Source organism: Pelophylax lessonae (assembly GCF_965119305.1).
Source record: "Pelophylax lessonae genome assembly, chromosome: 5".
Classification (NCBI taxonomy): Eukaryota; Metazoa; Chordata; class Amphibia; order Anura; family Ranidae; genus Pelophylax; species Pelophylax lessonae.
Window position 1 is genome coordinate 515,039,177 of NC_138772.1, and position 20,335 is coordinate 515,059,511.

Consider the following 20,335-nt stretch of genomic DNA (forward strand, 5'->3'; position numbering starts at 1 on the left):
TTTAGGGTCCTTTTGTGATGGATTAGGTAAAATGTCTATTTTTCTCTGTCTATTTTTGTACATGTAAATATGCTTTTTTATTCCTTACTCAAAATGGCCGCTAGCAGCTCCCCCTCCCATCGCGTGAAGCTCATGTAACTAAGATGGCGCCTCCATCCGGGACTACACCGAAGATGATGACACCTAGATCCTGGAGGAAGTTTACCTTACTTGGACGTGACCAATCAGAAGCTACAAGCAATCAGATAACGCTATGCTTATGACATACAGTACTTGCCCACGACACTAGCCGCTCGCCTATATAACCCCACGTATCCAGTAGCAATATAGGAAGTATCATTTACCTGAACACGTTATAAGTGTGATTCTTCTCGTGCATGCACCAGATTATATAGGCCAAATAAAGAAGGGGGCAGATACTCACCAGAAGATTGGTCTGATCCAAAGCACTTTCACACGTACGTTTCGCCTGTCTGGTTTTCATCTGTTTGTTGACGGATGAAAAACAGACAAATGAATAATTGGATGATGATTCGTTTACATCCATGTCTGTTCAGGAAGCAGACCTAAACAGATGTAAACAGACAAATGGTCAATTTTTGCATCTGTTTTTGCATTGGTTGTTAGGAGACAGCACCCGCCAGTGTCATAACAACCAGTGACTCATCCCTGCTGTCAGCAGAATATAAACAAAAGAACTGGAAACAGAATGGCGTGAGGTCCCCCAATCTATTCCAGGCCCTTTGTGTCTTTTAGGGTCCTTTCACATGGGTGTTTTGTCTGTCCATTTGTCACCCATCCATTGACGGATGAAAAACAGGCAAACGGTTGTAAACGAATGATGATCCGTTCACAACTGTGTCTGTTCAGGACCTTTTAGGTCTGGTATGGATTTTGTGGGGGGACCTCACGCCAAAAAAAAAAAAATGTAAAAAAAATAGGTCCCCCCAAAACCCATACCAGGCCTTTATACAAGCATGCAAGCCATCAAAAGGATGGCAAGCCCAGAAAAGGGGAGGATAAGCATTTGCCCCCTCCCCCCTCAAACACACCACATGCCCTCAACATGGGGGCAAAGCACCTTGTCCCCATGTTGAAGCGGATAAGGGCCTCTTCCCCATAACCCTGACCTGGTTGTTGTGGGGGTGAGAGGATGACTTATTAGAATCTGAAAGCCCCCTTTAAACAAGGGAACCCTCAGATTTTGGCTCATCCAAGTGAATGAGTATGGGGTACATAGTGCCAGGGTTGTGGGGAAGAGCACCATTTGTTGAGGACACGTGGCCTGGTATACTCTTGAACCTTCAGACTTTTCGTCGAAGTACGTCCTTTATGATGAAGTACAAGAAGAAGAATCAAACAATCAGCTATCCTGGTCAGAACTGAACGACAGAGGCCCATCAGCAGAGTTGTATAAAGTACTCGAAACCCATACTTGAGTAAAAGTACAAGTGCTCGATAAAAAAGTGACTTGAGTAGAAGTGGAAGTGCTCGATCAAAAAGTGACTTGAGTAGAAGTACTAAAGTATTCAACATTTTTTGTACTTAAGTATTGCAAGTAGTTTTTTTAAAAAATGTTGCTACTCAAGTACTGAAAGTAAAAGTACCAGTAGTTTTGAAAAAAAAATTGCTACTCAAGTACTGAAAGTAAAAGTACAAGTACTGTGTTATGTAGTTATTAAAGAAAGAAGTCAAAAGTTTGAACATCATATTGTTTTTTATTATTTCAAATGCAGCTTTTATTTATACATACAGTAGCATTTATTTTCGTATGCGCTGATAATACACATGTTTTGAGCTTCATTAAAACCTGCCATCTACTGTTCTGGCAGTGGTAATTTTTATAATAGTAACGAGTAACTATGCAGCACAAAAAAAAAATATCGGAGTAGAAGTATTGAAATCATCGAAAAAATGTAGTGAAGTAAAAGTGGAAGTAGGAGAAAAAATTTCTACTCTAGGAAAGTACAGATACCGACTTTCGGTATTTAAGTACAGTAGTGAAGTAGTTCTACTTAGTTACTATACATCTCTGCCCATTAGATTTAAATTCTGGATAAAAAACCTTTATGTAAATATATTCCTCAATAGCCACAAAGGGTATAAATCTACTTTGTGTGCACCAAATGCCTTTGTAAACCTTGATATTACCATGTAAAATTAGCAATGACATAATCACTGTGCTGTACATAGCCTGTGCAGAGAGCAGAGCTGTGGGAGGAACCCAGCAAGCTCCACCCACCCACTTCAGGCTGCCTGCAGAAAACTACAGGAGGGGGTGGAGACAAGACCAGTCACCCTACACAAGGAGAGAGAGCAGCAGTGAGCGGTCTTTATTACAGGCAGCTCCTGCACAGGTTTCACACTATATGCTACACCACAATTTAGGAATACGCATCATGCCTCTTGTATTTATTTGCTTATCCTGGAGTTCTGCTCTTATTACTTCTGATAGCCCGCTATTATGTCACTGTGTGAAAGAGCTGAGTTATAAGATCAGAAGATTAGCTCACAGCCATGAAGAGAACAATTTAATTTGGCAAAACCTGCAGTGAAATACAGAAACACGCCATATGATCCTGACACCTCAGGCAAACAGTAGCAAGCCAAAACACCTTCCTGCCATGTGTTCAAGCTTCATATCAGGCTGAGGAGTGAGAAATACTGCGTGTGGATTGCATAACCAGTGACAGACACACATTTACTTGGCTTTTTTTTTTTTTATTCATTTACATATTCTTTTTGCTAGAGCTATGAAATGTTGGATAAGTAAACCTGAGCTCAAATAATTGATACACATAAACGAATACATACCTATCCAAACAACAAAGATATTATAGTACATTTACCCAGGACCGGCCCTACCATGGGTCCTGCTGGGTCCATTGGACCCAGGCAGCTCTTTGAGAGGGGCAGCAAACTGATGCCCAAGATTGTTTTTCACAATTTTGTATGTGACAACTGCCCCCAGGCCACTCCACTGCCCTGTAAAAAGGCCGCCCTGCTGGCCTCAACACACATACTAATAGTTGCCGGGCATGAGGGTGCTCACACACAGTCTAACACCGGCTGGTAAACACCCGAGCACACGTGAAGAGCTCAGATGTGTGTACTGAGGGGGCGGGGTACCCACAGGAGACAGAGAGCAAAGATCCCTCTCCCACAGCTGATGTTCGGGCGCTGATTGCATTTCTATTGGGTGGAACTGGAGGAGAAGATGCGGCTGGCCTTGTGCCCGACCCACCTTCTTCTGCTCACGCCCTTTGATAAGCGTGATTTTTTTTGGTGGGGGGGGGGGGCAGAATTTTATTCTTGGACCCAGGCAGCACAATGTCTCAGGCCAGTCCTGCATTTACCATAGAAGGAAAATGTTGACCTCCTGAAAATGCTTTTTTCAAGGCTAAAAACAGAAAGAAAGAAGGGTACCAATGCTAGTGCACTTCTTCTGAGCTCTGAGGAAGGGAGCGTGCCTCCCGAAACGCATTCCGATTTCCAACCGCAGAGATGTGTTATCCGCGTCACCATGGGCATCCACAGGTAGGGGCAAGGGGGGGCAAATCCCCCCCCCCGGAATCTCAACTTCCCCTTTCAAGTGGTTGTTAATGTTAAGCCACTTTATACCATCCTGTCTGGTCTGTTTAATAATCCTGTGTACCCCTGTGTCTGTGTTTTAAAAAATAAGCCATTCTTTACCAGTTTTCAGAGGGCCGAGCGCCGTTCACGTGACCCGTTGGCTCTCTCCTCTTCCCATCTGACAACTGCCTTCAGCGGGCGGGGCCCAGAATTCCTCACTGATGTCATTCAGGAGGGGGAGAGGAGGAGAGAGGTGACGGGTCACGTGAGCGATGAGTGGTGCTCTGAAAACTTGTAACGAATGGCTTATTTTTATAAAACACAGACACAGGGGCACACAGGATTATTAAACAGACTGTAGAAACTTTAAATGAAACTACAGCAGCAGGAGGAGAGGGGGGGGGCACTGACACAGGAGCAGACAGGAAGACAGGCGGGGGGGAGAGAGGACAGAGGAGGACAGGAAGGCTGCGGATAACGGAGGCATGTAAACTGACCACAGTGTCAGGGCTCAGCAGCCATGTTATACCGTGGTCAGTTTACAGAGGGGAGGACAAAACCAGACAGGATCAGCCAGGTATTTTAGGTGATAGAAGGGGCCAAATTACACAGCAAAGCACTTTGCTGTATAACATGCTTTAAGGGAACAGGATCAATATATATATATATATATCTTTTTGCTTTAAAATAAATGCTGCTTTTTGCTGTTTACAAATAAATACTCAAAATAAGTAAAATGACTAAGACCCTCCCCTTCATGACATTGTTGAAAAGGGGCAGAGCATAGGTGACCTTAACCACTTTACTACCGGAGGATTTTGCTGTCTTACGTCCAGGCCACTTTTTGCGATTCGGCGCTGTGCGAATTTAACTGACAATTACACGGTCGTGCGACACCGTACCCAAACGAAACTTACGTACTTTTTTTCCCACAAACAGAGCTTTCTTTTGGTGGTATTTGATCACCTGTGCGATTTTTACTTTTTGCGCTATAAACAAAAAAAGAGCGTTTATTTTGAAAAAATAACAATATTTTTAACATTTTTTTATATGAAATTCCCCCCCAAAAAAATGTAAAAATCTAATTTTTTTTTAATTTTTGGCCAATTTGTTTTCTGCTACCTATGTTTGGTAAAAAAAAATCACAATAAGCGTATTTTGATTGGTTTGCGCAAAAGTTATTGCGTTTACTAACTAAGGGAATGATTTCTGTCATTTTTGGTGGGTTTTTTTTAACGAGTAATGGCGGCGATCTGCGATTTCTTTTGCGGGACTGCGACATTGCGGCGGACAGATCGGACCGGACCCTTGACTGACATTTTTGACACTTTTGGGGTTACCAGTGACATTACTGCAGTAATCAGTGCTATAAATATGCACTGTTACTGTAAAAATAACACTGGCAGGGAAGGGGTTAATTTTATTGGAGAGGTCAATGTATGCCTGGTGCTTACTGACGTGTGGGGGGGAGGTGACTGAGTGAGTCAGGGACAGATCGGATGTTCAGCTACGCTGAACACTCCGATCTGTCACTCCCTGTCACTTAGGAGATCCGCCCGCTCTGTTTACACAGGCGGGCGGATCTCCAAACTAGATTCCCCGACGATCAGGGAAGAGCAGCGGCGATCGCCACTGCTCCTCCCCTGGCCCGACTCCCGCTGTGAATGAAAACAGCGGGAGCGCGCCTCCGGCGGCGCGCGAGCGCCGCTTACAGGGGGAGGAGTCCAGCGACGTATGTCTACGTCGCTGGACGATAACGAGCCACTGTGCCGCAGTAGAGGCACAGTGAGCGGAGGTAAAGTGGTTAAAATGATGCCCCCCCCCCCTGAAAAATGTTCTGTGGATGTCCATGGTTACATAGTAGTCGAAGGTTGGATAAAGACACAGTAGCCATACTCCCCGCAGTTACTACCATTTGTGGAAGCGAGTTCCACAATCTTATTGCCCTTACTGTAAAAAACCCTTGCGTAGCCTGAGGTTAAATCAATTCTTCTCTAATTGCATTGAATGGCCTCGTGTCCTCTTACACTCTATGCGACTGAATAGATTTTTCTATGCTGAGATTACCATTAAGGTATTTGTAAATTGCTATCATGTCCCCTCTCAGGTGTCTCTTTTCTAGGGAAAATAAATCAAGTGCTTGTAAACGCTGCTCATAATTTAAGTCCTCCAATCCCCTATTGAGCACAAATGGATGAATTCTCCCCCGCCTGACAACTGTAATCTGAAAACCATCTTTCAACCATGCCTGCATCTGATTGGACAATTTCCCATCAGGCCCAATCCTCAAAAGTAATTTTAACAATTGAATTTTGTTATATGAAGCAGTGCCAGCAGGGCCATACATTGCTCAATTTTTTTGCAGAACCAGCAGGGACTGGCCGAAATTTGAGCAGTGTATGACTTGCTAAGGTTTGACAGCCAGGGAACTAATATTTTTAGGATAGGTTGGAAAATGCAGCCTGTATGTTTCCCTCATGACCAGTTTCCTTTAGGGGTAATCGTTTTCTAATAATGAATCTGCAGGTGGCCACTATTAGTTTGAAGATGTGTCACCATCTGACCGCACAGAAAACCCCCAACAAGTCCGGAAATGATCCTGTCAGTAGGCCCAAGGGCAGAAACAATTGCGGCTAATGACATGTGGAATGTGAAGCATTTGATTAATATGCATCAAGGAACTTGCACTTTATTTATTAGAGGCCATGTAATGGGGCTCCAGTCCTGGAGGTCTGTCTTTCATTATTACCTTCATCGGTTAATTTGTGTCTGGCTTCCCCAAAATATAGTAAGATAAAATACAAGTTCGCTTAGAATGTCTCAGTGTGCGCAGAACCAGTAAAAGCCATCTAATATCTATAGTTTGGCACATGCCTGAACTCTGGAACAGTGCATGTTCGGAATTGGAGATATGGGACAAGCTTTGTCTTTTAGCCCGCAGTCAATTCAGCCTAATAGAATGTAACGCGTGTAAAAAAAGCAGATGGAAAATATTTCAACAATTTGTACCTGAACTCTCCTGTACTTTCATGTCCTCCTTCCCTGTATTTCATACATTATATTTGGAGAGCCCATTGGGATCGGGTAAGGAAGGCAACCATATTTTTTTCTTTAGTCTCTGTCACCTACACGCTAAAAAGTGTGCGGCACCCAAATCTTTTTCTTGATCGTTAATATGTCTTATTTGTTTATGAATAGATTTTCATTGTATGTTTTTAATCCTGAATGTCAGGTATGTTTTTTTTTTTTGCATAGTTATGTTGGTTCTGCTTGGACCAGTGCTTTAAGTGGCCCAAAAGAGGTGCCGGTACTCTATTATAGCCAATAAATTTTGTCGCCCACCCATCATGGTCCCGACAGAGCACCCCCCCTGGCCTGGGCTGGGACTCCGGAGCAGGGGGACTCACTGGTGGTGATTGGTCTCATTCTGGAGTGGGAAATATTCTTGGGGGGGGGGGGGGCAATTGAGGGCGCAGATGTCCAAAATGAGCGTACTGGTACAGTAAGGCGCACGGAGAGGTGGCGGTATGCTCAAGAGCCATATTTGGAAGTGGTGGTACTGAGTACCAGTGCATACCAGCCCACTTAAAGCACTGGCTTGGACCAATATACAATATGATATTCTTGATATTTTTTCTTTTCATTGATTGCAATATTTTTTACACCTCTAGTCTGAGATTTCCCTTTTTGGACCACTGAGAAAGGTCACCGACCGAAACGCGTCTGGTCTCTCTTAGGACATCCCAGCCATTCCTAGTTTCTGTGACGTATATCTTTGGCCACATGTTTTTAATGTGTTTTGTAATTTGTGTTTGTACGATTCTGTATGATATTGAAATTTATATATTTATGCAATAAACATTGACATTGTATTACTCAAGTCCTGGTTTTTGCCATCCAAAGTCCCACCCTACAGGGGATTTTTGTCTTTTTGATACTATATTAGGGATGTTGGCAACTCCCAGGAAAACCACTGAATCCGAATTTCTTTTTCAATATACAATAAGTATACAAATTCCATACCTGGCTGATCCTTGTGGAAGCAAATTAACACTCTTATAGCCCCCGCTACTAGAGCAACCCTTGCTGTCTTCTCGGTCAAGGGCTGAGCTGTTGGCTTCTGCATAGCAACCACAGGGGGTCACCTGCTTGGCTCGGCATGGGCACCATTCAGAAAACACATTTAAAGCTTTCTCTAATTGGACAATGTGGAGACCATGAGGTCAGCCCTCTTTTGGTTACTATGCAGCGGGGCAGTTGCTTGCATGGGCTCCAGAAGATAGTAATGGAGACTTCTACAATGTTTGTCTTCTTTCACAGGGATCAGCCAGGTATGGAATATACAGTATACACTACATTGGTGGACCAATGTAATTGCGCTGTAAAACCATACCTGGAGTTTAGCTTTGGAATAGCTTAGGGACATGTCACATGGACAATTTTGCTGCCAGTGACACATCACCAGCTGTAGAATCACCAAAGAGAAGCTTCTGTTTACCCTAAAGCTCAACTCTGGGTTAAATTTTTTTTTACCTCCTCATGCAGTGAAGCTGTGCCCACACTGCAACGGTTAACTGCTCATCCTGTCTAGGGGAGAACACAGAGCCTATACTCCTCCAGAAAATGGGGCTCCCTCGTGTCCAGTGTTAGACTGTTCCTGATGTCTTCACGTCCAGAGCCAGTCCATGGGCATGATAATGTCAGGAACAGACCACCGCACAAGACCGCTGGACCGCGAGGGGGCAGGAGCTGAAGGGACCAGTCTTGCACTGGGAGGATCGGAGGATTAGGTGAGTGTATCTCAACTTCCTGGACCCCCAGGGGTCTTCAAAGTATGGCCCCCAGTTGTTCAGGAACTACAATTCCCATCATGCCTAGTCATGTCTGTGAATGTCAGAGTTTTACAATGCTTCATGGGATGTATAGTTCCGCAACAGCTGGAGAGCCGTAGTTTGAGGATTCCTGAAAAAAATGAGCAAGCTTAAAAAAAAAAAAAAAGTTCAGCTTTAAAACTCAACTCGGGGCTAATTGTTTTTTTATTTTTTTTAACGAAAAACATTAGGTTAAATTAAATAAAAAATAAATTAATTAGAAAAAACAGCTCCTGCTGCAATGCTCCCCTTCTCTTAAGTATTGTCTACTGTGTAACAGGAAGTCAGCTAAATCTGGGAATGTAGTCACAGGAAGGAGATACATTTCTACCTGATTTAGAAAGTCCATTAATTAATTTAGGGTGTTGGCTACAGAGCTAGCCAGCAGGAAGTTGAAAGGCCTTCACCTGTTCAGAATGAGGGAGTTAAGGCTCTATAATTTGTTCAGAGAAATTCCTATTGTTTGCTGCCTCCAGAAGCTGTGTCCTGAAGCCATGTGGGCTGGGAGCAGGAGGACAGTCAGCGTGTGCCTCCCGACAGGATGTGTGGGCCTGGGAGAAGACCCCCCGGAGTGATGTGTGCCCGGGACGGTAACCAAGGGTGAAATCGTCTCAAAGGTGAGAAGACGAACTGTTGATGTGAAAGAAACAAAGGACTGTGTTGCCCTGTGAAGCTATTATAAAAGGACTATTGAGTGTCCGCTGTAGGACAAGGAAGTCTGCCCGACGGTAGGTTGGAGACAGACACTTAGGCAGGTTCCAGTTGTGAGAAGGTAGCCGCCCACAGAGGCAAGGATTTATTTTCTGTTTTATTTTATTTTGGATGTTTTGCTGCATACAGCCTGGTGAAGAAAACACCATTTAATAAACCACACTGTTTGTTTGCAAGCACTTGTCGGCTACCTCTCTGGGAAAACGCACCCCCCAAGGGGTCATCCACACCCGCCACCGAGCTAATCCCTTACATATGGTGGAGGTATGCAGTGGGCATAAACAGAGATCCCTGCAATGGAGTGCATATGTTTGATGAACTTTGTCTGGTGCATGAGATTGCACAATCTATGTGTGCAGGAGAGAAGATCCTGACAGAAAAAAAAAAAAAAAAAAGTGTTTTAAAGAGACAGCGGTCTCAAAATTATTTGATGAACTTTGTTGTGTCTGGTGCAAGTGACTGCACAAACTGTGTGTGCAGGAAAAGAGATCCTGCAAGAGAGAGAAAAACTACATGTGTTGAAGAGACAGTGGTCTGAAAATTGTTTGCTGGACTGTGAAAAATTTGTTTGTGGAGTTATTGAAGATGGGGCGGTCCAAACGCCTGAAAAATGCAAAGATAGATGAAATGAGAGACCGGATTCTATGGATGGAGGGGATGTTGCCGTCTGAACCAGCCCCATCCATGCCTAAAGAGAGTCTACTAAAGAGGAAGGTTGTTGTCCCTAGCAACACTGATGAAACCGCTATGGAGACGCAGTGTGCTCAGATGAAAAGTAAACTCAAAATGGAGGAGATGTTGAAACATCTGATTATATCAAATGCAGCTCAACAGCAAGCAAATGCAGCTCAACAGCAGGCAAATGCGGATTTTCAGCAGAGCTTTGCAGCTCAACAAAAGGCTCATCAAGAGAGCATGGCAGGCTGGAAACAGAGACGCCAGCAGCCAATGGAGGCCATCGGTTTGGAGGAAACCGAGTATGTGTGCAGGGCTGAGTTGGATGCCTTGCAACGGAAAATGGAAGAAAAGGAACAAGCCTTGGAATTGCTTAAAATGGAGCATAGAAACTTGCAGGAAATGAATGAACTACTCAAGTCTCATGTGTCACAGTGGGAAGAATCCACTGCTCTTCTTTTGGTCGAGTTGCAAAAACGCAGAGAGACTATAATGGAGAAAGATACCATCCTCATGGAAAAGGAAAGTGAAATTCAGACTTTGCAGAAGCAAAGTATGGCTGATATGTTGGAGTTGCGTAATCAGCTGGAAAAAAGTCTTCAGTCTTTGGGAGCTACAAAAATAGACCTGCAGGAGTCGCAGGAACAGAATGTTGCTCTGAAAGCGACATTGTCTCTCAGCGACAAAGAGAAAAGTGAAAGAGAGGCTAAATTACTGAGTACTGTGTATGAGCTCACTACTTTGAGCAATGTGGTAGATGAATGGCGTGCGGACTGTGAAAGTTGGAAAGGGGAAGCCCAACGTGTCCAGCAGCAGTTAAAGGAGAAAGAAGCCTGTGTGGCAGAATTACATTCTTATTCCCAGATGCTAGCCAATGAGGTGAAGGCTCTTATGCAGGGAAAAGGAGATTGTGAACATAAGAGGGAAAAAGTAGAGGCACAGCTTCTGGAATCGCAAGTCAAGGTGTCAGAAGGTGACCGATTGTGTGCTAAGCTGTCAGAGAAGGCAAACCGACTGCAGGTTGAGTTGGACAGTGTCACAAATCAGCTTTCTCAAGCAGACAGCAAATCTAGAGAAATTGCGGAAGATTTTTCTATCTTGGAATCGCAGCTGCAAGACACGCAGGAACTCTTACAGGAAGAGAGGTGTCAAAGGCTGAGTTTTAGCACAAAGCTCAAACAAATGGAAGATGAGAAAAATGGCTTCCTGGAACAATTAAAAGAGGAGGCGGAAGCAAAGAAAAACCTATCAGAGCAAGTCGCAACATTGCAAGCTCAGATAGCGGTTATGAAAAAACGCATGGAAGAAAGCGTTGGTTCATTACAGTGTGTTGAAGATGTGAAAAAGAAGTTTGATCAGATGCTTGGTGAAGAGAAGAATGTGTCTGCAAAATATGCAGAAGAACGCGCACGTGCAGAAACGGAGGTGCGTGATAACGAGAGCAAAGCCCTGTTCTTGGCTCGCTCTTTGGAGGAAGCTCTAGAGTGTAAGGCTGAACTAGAAAGTGTTAACAAACAGCTGCGTACAGAAATGGAAGAATTGGTCAGCTCCAAGGATGATGTTGTGAAAAGCGTTCAGGAGTTAGAAAAGTCTAAGCGAGCCTTAGAACAGCAAGTAGAAGAGATGAAGATTCCGTTGCAGGAACTGGAAGAGGAATTCCAGGCAACAGAGGATCTGTCCCAAAGAGGGGATAGTGTGCCTGATGCAGTTTTTAAAAGGATCAGTGTTTTGGGGTCTGTCCTGAGTGAGCCTCAGAAATGTGATGACATGTGGCTTGAATCACCCCTTTGGAATAAACCGTTCCTTCAAAAACTTCAAGCATTGGAAAATGTATCATTAGAACTTCAGCAAACAAAGGAGCTGAGTAAGAAATGTGGTGATTTCTCAGTTCAGGCTGAAAACCTAGTGGAGAAAACTAAGGCTGTTGGTGAAAACGTGAAGCAAATGAATAAGTGCCTTTCAGGGAGTGTTTCCAAAATGGAACTGGTGAAAGACGGGTGGCAGAAGTTTGATCGTGATCTTGAGATGCATTCCATGTGGAATTCAGATAGAGAAAAAGAACTAGGTGACCTTGAGCGGTCAAATAGTTCAGCAGAAAGTGCATTGAAGAAACCTGTAAAAGAATGTGTTGCAGTTCCATGCTTCTTCACTGATGCAGAGAGGAGGTCTATAATGGATACCACCCAGATCGCTGGGTTCAACTGTGTTGTTGCCTTTGACCCCTATGTTGGTGGAAGGAAAGTTGATGATGTTCTGGTTGGCTTCTTCTGTGAAGAGTTTGGCAAGAAATATAAACTGGATATCAAATCAAATAGTAGGCCTTTACTGCGACTCGCTCAGGAGGGCGAAAAGTTTAAGAAGTTGATGAGTGCAAATGCTTCAGATCTGCCTATGAATATGAAATGTTTGAATGATATTGATATCTCTGGGAAAAGGAACAGGGGTCACTTTGAAGAAATGTGTGACAGCCTGTTGTCTCAATTGGAAAATCCTCTGCACAGCATCTTAGAGCAAGCAAAGCTCAAGAAGGAAGATCATTCCCTTTTACAACAAAAAGTCAATGATTGTGTACAGCTGTATGGAGAGGCAACTCAAGTCACAGAGGGATGTCAAGATTCCCTACTTGGAACAAAGCTTAGTGAAGCAAAGGTTCTCAAAGTTTTGTGGAAAACATTTATGGATTGCAGAGAGAGGCGTCTTAAGAATGTTGAAGACATTAAGACTAGCCCAATTGAGTTGCCTATGGATCACGGTCCTCCATGGTGGATTGGACAGACGGTTATGAGGGACAAGCTGTCTGACATTTATGAGAAAGCTGTCAATGAAGATGACAGAAACGAGAAGGAGCAAAATGATGCCAAAAATGCAGTTGAAGAATGTGTATATGAGATGAGAGACAAACTGTGTGGCATTTATGAGAAATCCGTCAATGAAGATGACAAAACAGTTTCATCCGGAAGCTTGAGGATAATAGGAAGCTTATCAGTGAGTCAGCAGTGCTTGACACATGCGTGCCTGGAAATCTGTGTCCCAACCCTAGGGTTGAAACAAGAGGGGGGGGTATGTAACAGGAAGTCAGCTAAATCTGGGAATGTAGTCACAGGAAGGAGATACATTTCTACCTGATTTAGAAAGTCCATTAATTAATTTAGGGTGTTGGCTACAGAGCTAGCCAGCAGGAAGTTGAAAGGCCTTCACCTGTTCAGAATGAGGGAGTTAAGGCTCTATAATTTGTTCAGAGAAATTCCTATTGTTTGCTGCCTCCAGAAGCTGTGTCCTGAAGCCATGTGGGCTGGGAGCAGGAGGACAGTCAGCGTGTGCCTCCCGACAGGATGTGTGGGCCTGGGAGAAGACCCCCCGGAGTGATGTGTGCCCGGGACGGTAACCAAGGGTGAAATCGTCTCAAAGGTGAGAAGACGAACTGTTGATGTGAAAGAAACAAAGGACTGTGTTGCCCTGTGAAGCTATTATAAAAGGACTATTGAGTGTCCGCTGTAGGACAAGGAAGTCTGCCCGACGGTAGGTTGGAGACAGACACTTAGGCAGGTTCCAGTTGTGAGAAGGTAGCCGCCCACAGAGGCAAGGATTTATTTTCTGTTTTATTTTATTTTGGATGTTTTGCTGCATACAGCCTGGTGAAGAAAACACCATTTAATAAACCACACTGTTTGTTTGCAAGCACTTGTCGGCTACCTCTCTGGGAAAACGCACCCCCCAAGGGGTCATCCACACCCGCCACCGAGCTAATCCCTTACAACTGCAATAATTCATGTTTCCTACTGGATGTCCTTAGGAATCCCAGTCCAGTGTCATGGAAAGCAGAAGACTAAGAATATAATGGAAGTGTAGGCCATCATTCACCCACCCCTGGGGGGATGTCACTAATAATGCATAAAGTGATGCTCATGTCATTACTTCAGCGCTGTTCTCTACATCATTGAGGACCACCCAGTGATGAAGAAAAGGAGAAGAGGAAGAGGACCCCCCATGACAACAATGAAAAGAAAAGGTAGAGGGGGTCAAAGAGTCCGCCTCAGAAGGGCTGCATTAAAGTGAATCTCAACTCAGGTTAAAGTACAAAATACATTTTATTGGTAGCTAAATTCAAGACAAAAACTTTATTAATTTCCAATACAAAAATAGGAATAAAAATTGCATACTGAATAGAATGCAATGTAGACCTTGAGGGCCTATAGGGGCGTCCAGATGGCACACCGTACAAAACAATCCACACGCCACCATCCCACCCACCAATGACCCCATGACAAGCCTGAAGACTTCTGAAGAAAGTAATAACTGTATAGTAAAAAATAAATAATGAAAATACTGCGGAGGGGCTTTCATGGGTACTACTAAGTGGGGGTGGCCGGCACTCCCTTGGCCTGAATCTCACTACCTAGTGAGGGAGCTGTGAAAAGGTGACATTTCACTTGTCCAAATAGAGAGGAAACAGCTCAGTGAGAAAAATGGTCAGTTATCCAACCTAAGGTGGTAAGTTGTTGCCAGCAACAGAATCACTCAAGTGACATGGGCCTCAGAGGACAACAATCCAGAAAAAAACATAGAAGATGTTACCAACCTCTTCTTTTAAAAATACTGCCTGCTTGACCTACCTACTCCAGGGTCTAAAGTACTTTCTTTATGGTCATGGACTGCAAAAAAAGAGTTCTGACTTTACCCAGACTGTAAAAAGCACCTCTGTGAATTTATACATTCAAGAGCTGCCAGGACTGAAAATACATACTTATGATAGTGATAGGAAAATATTCATTCAAAGAGCTTGCCGGCTATGGTTAGACAGCTTACATGAAAACAAGGCTACCCTTCAATGGGTGCCCAATAAGGTCATTCAAAGCATAAACCGCCAGAAGGAGCGCCTAACAAAATGATAAAAGAGCCCAAGTTCTTTAACGGACAATTGCGCGGTCGTGCGACGCTGTACCTAAACGAATGACGTCCTTTTTTTCCCACAAACAGAGCTTTCTTTTGGTGGTATTTGATAACCTGTGCGATTTTTTGATCATGCGCTATAAACAAAAAAAGAGCGTCAATTTTGCAAAAATAACAATATTTTTCACTTTTTTTATATGAAATTCCCCCCAAAAAAATGTAAAAATCTAAATTTTTTAACATTTTCGGCCAATTTGTTTTATGCTACCTATGTTTGGTAAAAAAAAAATTGCAAAAAGCGTATTTTGATTTGTTTGCGCAAAAGTTATCGCGTTTACTAACTACGGGAAAGATTTTTGTCATTTTTGGTGTTTTTTTTTTAACGAGTAATGGCGGTGATCTGCGATTTTGCGGTACTGCGACATTGCGGCGGACAGATCGGACCCTTGACTGACATTTTTGACACTTTTGGGGTTACCAGTGACATTACTGCAGTAATCAGTGCTATACATATGCACTGTTACTGTAAAAATGACACTGGCAGGGAAGGGGTTAACTGTATTGGAGAGGGAGGGGTTAAGTGTGTCCTAGGGGCGTGTTTCTAATTGTGATGGGACATGTGTACTATTGTAAAAACAGAGATCAACGGTTCTACATAGTAGAACCGTCTGATCTCCATTTTTACACAGGGGAGAATGACAGGCGGCTTGTTTACATTAGCCGCCTGACTTTCTCCCTCTCTATCGAGGATCGTAGTGTGACCGGCGGACATCGGGTCCGCCGGTCACACGCGCGGACTCCTCAGTGAACGAGCCGGGGCGTTTTTTTCGCCCGCTATTGGCTCACAAGCCGGTCACAGGCTAGCGACATAGATCTACGTCACTCTGCCTGGCCGGGGCTGACTGCCGCAGTAAATATACTGTGCGCAGTCGGCAAGCGGTTAAGCGTTTACAATAAAACATGCAACATGTTTCAGGGGCCAGAACAAATCCCCCTTCATCAGGATTTAAGACCTATACAGACTTTAAATGGCTCAAGAAGAGATTTTGTTAAAAAAAAATCTGTTTAGGTTAAAGAGGTTGTAAACCTACTTTGATGACTTTTACCTATAGGTAAGCCTATAATAAGGCTTACCTATAGGTGCTGTAAATATCTCCTAAACTTGCACCGTTTAGGATATCTTTACATTGCATGCAGCCGATGACATCATCAGCGCATGCGCTCTGAAGAAACGGCCGCCCGTGCCGTTCCTTCAGAGCCCTGTGCCGTGACTGGCCGCTCCCGCGCACATGCGCTGGAGTGGCGTCACGTGGCTCCGGCCAGTAATACAGCCAGAGTCCGCAGACCTGGAAGGAAGACGGGTGAAGATGGATGCGGCCGGGAGCAGAGACAATGTGGACTTTGATGCAGGTAAGTGTCACATAATGTGCTAGTATGCGATGCATACTAGCACATTATGCATTTACTTTGCAGGGGAAAAAAACAAAGACAAAAGGAAGAGTTTACTTCCTCTTCAAATCTCCACCAGTTATACAGTACTGCCGTTATTGGCAGTATCCAGTAAATCTCTTTTTGAGTCCAGTTTAAGTTCTGACTAGAACCTAAGCCTTGATGAAGGGGGATTTTTTCCCCAGAAATGTTCTGCTGGTTTATTTTTGGGAACTGTTAAAGCTTAACTCTGGAATCCAGAGGCGTAACTAGAACCTTCAGGGCCCCCGATGCGAGAAACCATGAAGAGCCCCCCCCCGAACCCCTGGCCAGGGCCTTCCCTTCAAACCTGGGGCTCTTCCCACTGATCCTGGGGCCCTTTACTCTCATTGCGGGGCCCTTTATTATGGTCCCGCAGCGGGACCCTTTCACAAGTTCTGCAGTGGGCCCCCTTCCTGCCATCTTGGAGTCACCCCACGGTGGTGGAATGCCAGGGCCCGGTTGCAAGTGTGACTTTTGTGATCCTGGAAGTTTACCCACTGGTGTCAGTAGTTTTTTTTTTTTGGTATTTTAATTGTATTATTTTGTATCATTTTATTTTATTCTTTTGCAATGTCACTGACTATGACTCTGTCCATTCAGAAAAGGGAGGGGCTTGTAAATTACATATTTACCGACCTCTTCCTGGATCTCTATTGTGACACATCTCCTGCAGCAGCCGGCAGGAGAGGGGCGAAAGCACAGTGGGGAGGGGGGGGGGGGGTCAGCACAGCGGGGGGGGGAACAAGGGGAGCATACAGGGGCCCAGAGACAGCAGAGAACAAGTGAACTGGATAGGAGGAGTGGCGGGGTAGCATACAGAGGAACCAATCCCCTCTATTTTCCTCCTGCAGCTACAGGAGGAAAAAGGAGGACAGTGATTTCTCTACATGCTGCCCCCGTCGCCCCTCCTATCCTATTAGGTTTAGAGGGCGTAGGGAAAGACGATTTACTTACAGGTGCCTCTGCACCAAGACCAGCCCCATAGCATCTTCTCCCCCACACTCCAGAAATCCAAGGTCCTGATGCCCTCAAGACTGATGATGGATCTATATCCCTACATTGAATGGGAGGGTGCCAAGGGGCAATCCACCTGCAGAGTGTGGGGAAATGCTTCCTACCGGGAGCAGAGGATCGGGTAAGAAAATGTGCTTTTACTCTCCCCAAGAATAAACAACCAGCTACCCTTGGAAGCAGACATGGGAGTAAGTCACACATGTGCAAGTCACAAGCAAGTCTCAAGTCTTAACCTTCAAGTCTCAAGCAAGTCCCAAGTTACTGTGGCGAAAAGCAAGCAAGTCAAGTCGAGTCCCTGCTAGAAGTCAAGTCAAGTCATTTATTTGGTCAAGTCACAAATCAAGTCAAAATATTGCTTTAACACATCTTGAGAAAATGCAAATATTTAATAACTTCAAAAAGTAAAGTCATTTCGAGTCATAAGTCTCCAGTCAAAGTCAAGTCTCAAGTCATGAATACCAAGTCAAAGTCAAATCTCAAGTCCAGGGCCGGCCTTTGGGGTGTGCGAGCTGTGCGACCGCACAGGGCGCCATGGGCAACAGGGGCGCCGTGCGGCCAACACAGCTCGCAGAAGATCAGGCCGCACAGCGGGCCTGATGTGAGGGGGGCTTTGTGTGTAGGGGTCTCTGATGTTAGGGGGGCTCTGTGTGGGGGGGTCTCTGATGTGAGGGGGGTCCCTGATGTGAGAGGGTCTCTGATGTGAGGGGAGATCTCTGTATGGGGGGGTATCTGATGTAAGGGGGGCTGTGTGGGGGGGGCTCTCTGATGTAAGGGGGGCTCTGAGTGGGGGGTCTCTGATGTAAGGGGGGCTAAGTTATTAGTGATCAGAAAAAAGAAAAATCGAATAAAGTGCAAAAAAGGTGCAAGAAAATGCGTGCGGGGGGCGCCACAGGATTAGCTCACACAGGGCGCCTGAACACCTAAGGCCGGCCCTGCTCAAGTCATGAATACCAAGTCAAAGTCAAGTCGAGTCTTTTATTAATTTTAGTCAAGCAAGTCTCAAGTCCTCAAACTGGTGACTTAAGTCTGACTTAAGTCAAGTCATGTGACTCAAGTCCCCCACCTCTGCTTGGAAGTGTGGCCCCAGTGCAGGGGAAAATTTTCGAGTTTTGTGAAGTTGGGCTTTAAGGCTAGCTGCACTATTTTTTCATTTTGGTCTGGTGCTCCTTCTGCCGGTTTATGTTTTGAGTGGTTTTATCCAGAGTTTGGCTGCTTCATTTTTGTTCCAGCCAGAGACTGCCAGGAAATTCATATTTTCAGAGGAAGAACAACAAATTTCACATTCTACCAATTGTGTTTAGGTTTCCTGATCAGGAAGGGTAATATAGCAAGTCTTAAAATGAGCTGAAAGTGGAACGAACTCCACCCAAAAGGGGAAGTTCCACTTTAAGGACTCGTCCCCTTCTCCTATGGCACAATTGCCACTGTTGAGGGGGGGGGCAGGTACCGATTTTCCACTCAGGAACGGAAGTTCTTCTCCCTCCCTACCCCTGCAGTCTTCTGGGACACTGACAGGTCCCAGAAGACTGCATCCACCAAACCAGGATGTGCCACACGACTCACGCATGCGCAGTGAGAACCCGGCTGTGAGGCCGCAAGCTGTCACAGCCGGATGCCCACAGTGAAGATCCCGGTGAGGGTGGAAGATGGGGTGAGCTCACCGCTGGACCATGGGACAAGTGAGTGGCTGTCCGCAAAGGACTTTTGGCACTGATCCTTAAATACTGATCGTGTTCAGGAAGGAGAACAGTCCAGGATCTTTTCTCTGTACATAGGAAGGAAGTTGTCCCCATCTGTTGTTTCAGTCAAGTTGGGGATCCCATAACCCCTCTACCCATAATTACCAACTTTCTGGGGTGGGAATGAAGGACACCTATTAGCAAAAGAATGTAGGACACACCCTCTGACACGCCCCCTTAAAGGAGAATTGTACAGAAAAATGATTGGTTAAACTCACAAGTGCTTTTTTTTACCACTACAATTCCTTTATACTGGCTTTTGGAATTTACAAATGCAGCAATTTAGAAACTGGATAAAAGGTTTAGCACTTTTTGAAAGATAAAAAGTGAATTTTATCTACAACTATATACAGTGGGTACGGAAAGTATTCAGACCCCCTTAAATTTTTCACTCTTTGTTATATTGCAGCCATTTGCTAAAATCATTTAGGTTCATTCTTCTTCCTCATGAATGTACACATAGCACCCCATACTGACAGAAAAACACAGAATTGTTGACATTGTTGCAGATTTATTAAAAAAGAAAAACTGAAATATCACATGGTCCTAAGTATTCAGACCCCTTTGCTCAGTATTTAGTAGAAGCCCCCTTTTGATCTAATACAGCCAGGAGTCTTTTTGGGAAAGATGCAACAAGTCTTTCACACCTGGATTTGGGGATCCTCTGCCATTCCTCCTTGCAGATCCTCTCCAGTTCTGTCAGGTTGGATGGTAAACGTTGGTGGACAGCCATTTTTAGGTCTCTCCAGAGATGCTCAATTGGGTTTAAGTCAGGGCTCTGGCTGGGCCATTCAAGAACAGTCACGGAGTTGTTGTGAAGCCACTCCTTCGTTATTTTAGCTGTGTGCGTAGGGTCATTGTCTTGTTGGAAGGTAAACCTTCGGCCCAGTCTGAGGTCCAGAGCACTCTGGAGAAGGTTTTTGTCCAGGATATCCCTGTACTTGGCCGCATTCATCTTTCCCTCGATTGCAACCAGTCGTCCTGTCCCTGCAGCTGAAAAACACCCCAACAGCATGATGCTGCCACCACCATGCTTCACTGTTGGGACTGTATTGGACAGGTGATGAGCAGTGCCTGGTTTTCTCCACACATACCGCTTAGAATTAAGGCCAAAAAGTTCTATTTTGGTCTCATCAGACCAGAGAATCTTATTTCTCACCATCTTGGAGTCCTTCAGGTGTTTTTTAGCAAACTCCATGCGGGCTTTCATGTGTCTTACACTGAGGAGAGGCTTCCGTCGGGCCACTCTGCCATAAAGCCCCGACTGGTGGAGGGCTGCAGTGATGGTTGACTTTCTACAACTTTCTCCCATCTCCTGACTGCATCTCTGGAGCTCAGCCACAGTGATCTTTGGGTTCTTCTTTACCTCTCTCACCAAGGCTCTTCTCCCCC

At 44.8% G+C, this 20,335-nt stretch overlaps 1 protein-coding gene across 1 annotated transcript in view; it reads right to left on the minus strand.

Annotated features, from left to right (window-relative positions):
- COL14A1 (collagen type XIV alpha 1 chain) overlaps positions 1-20,335 on the minus strand; it is a 278,477-nt gene that overhangs the window by 237,972 nt on the left and 20,170 nt on the right. The gene's annotated exons all lie outside the window — the stretch shown is intronic.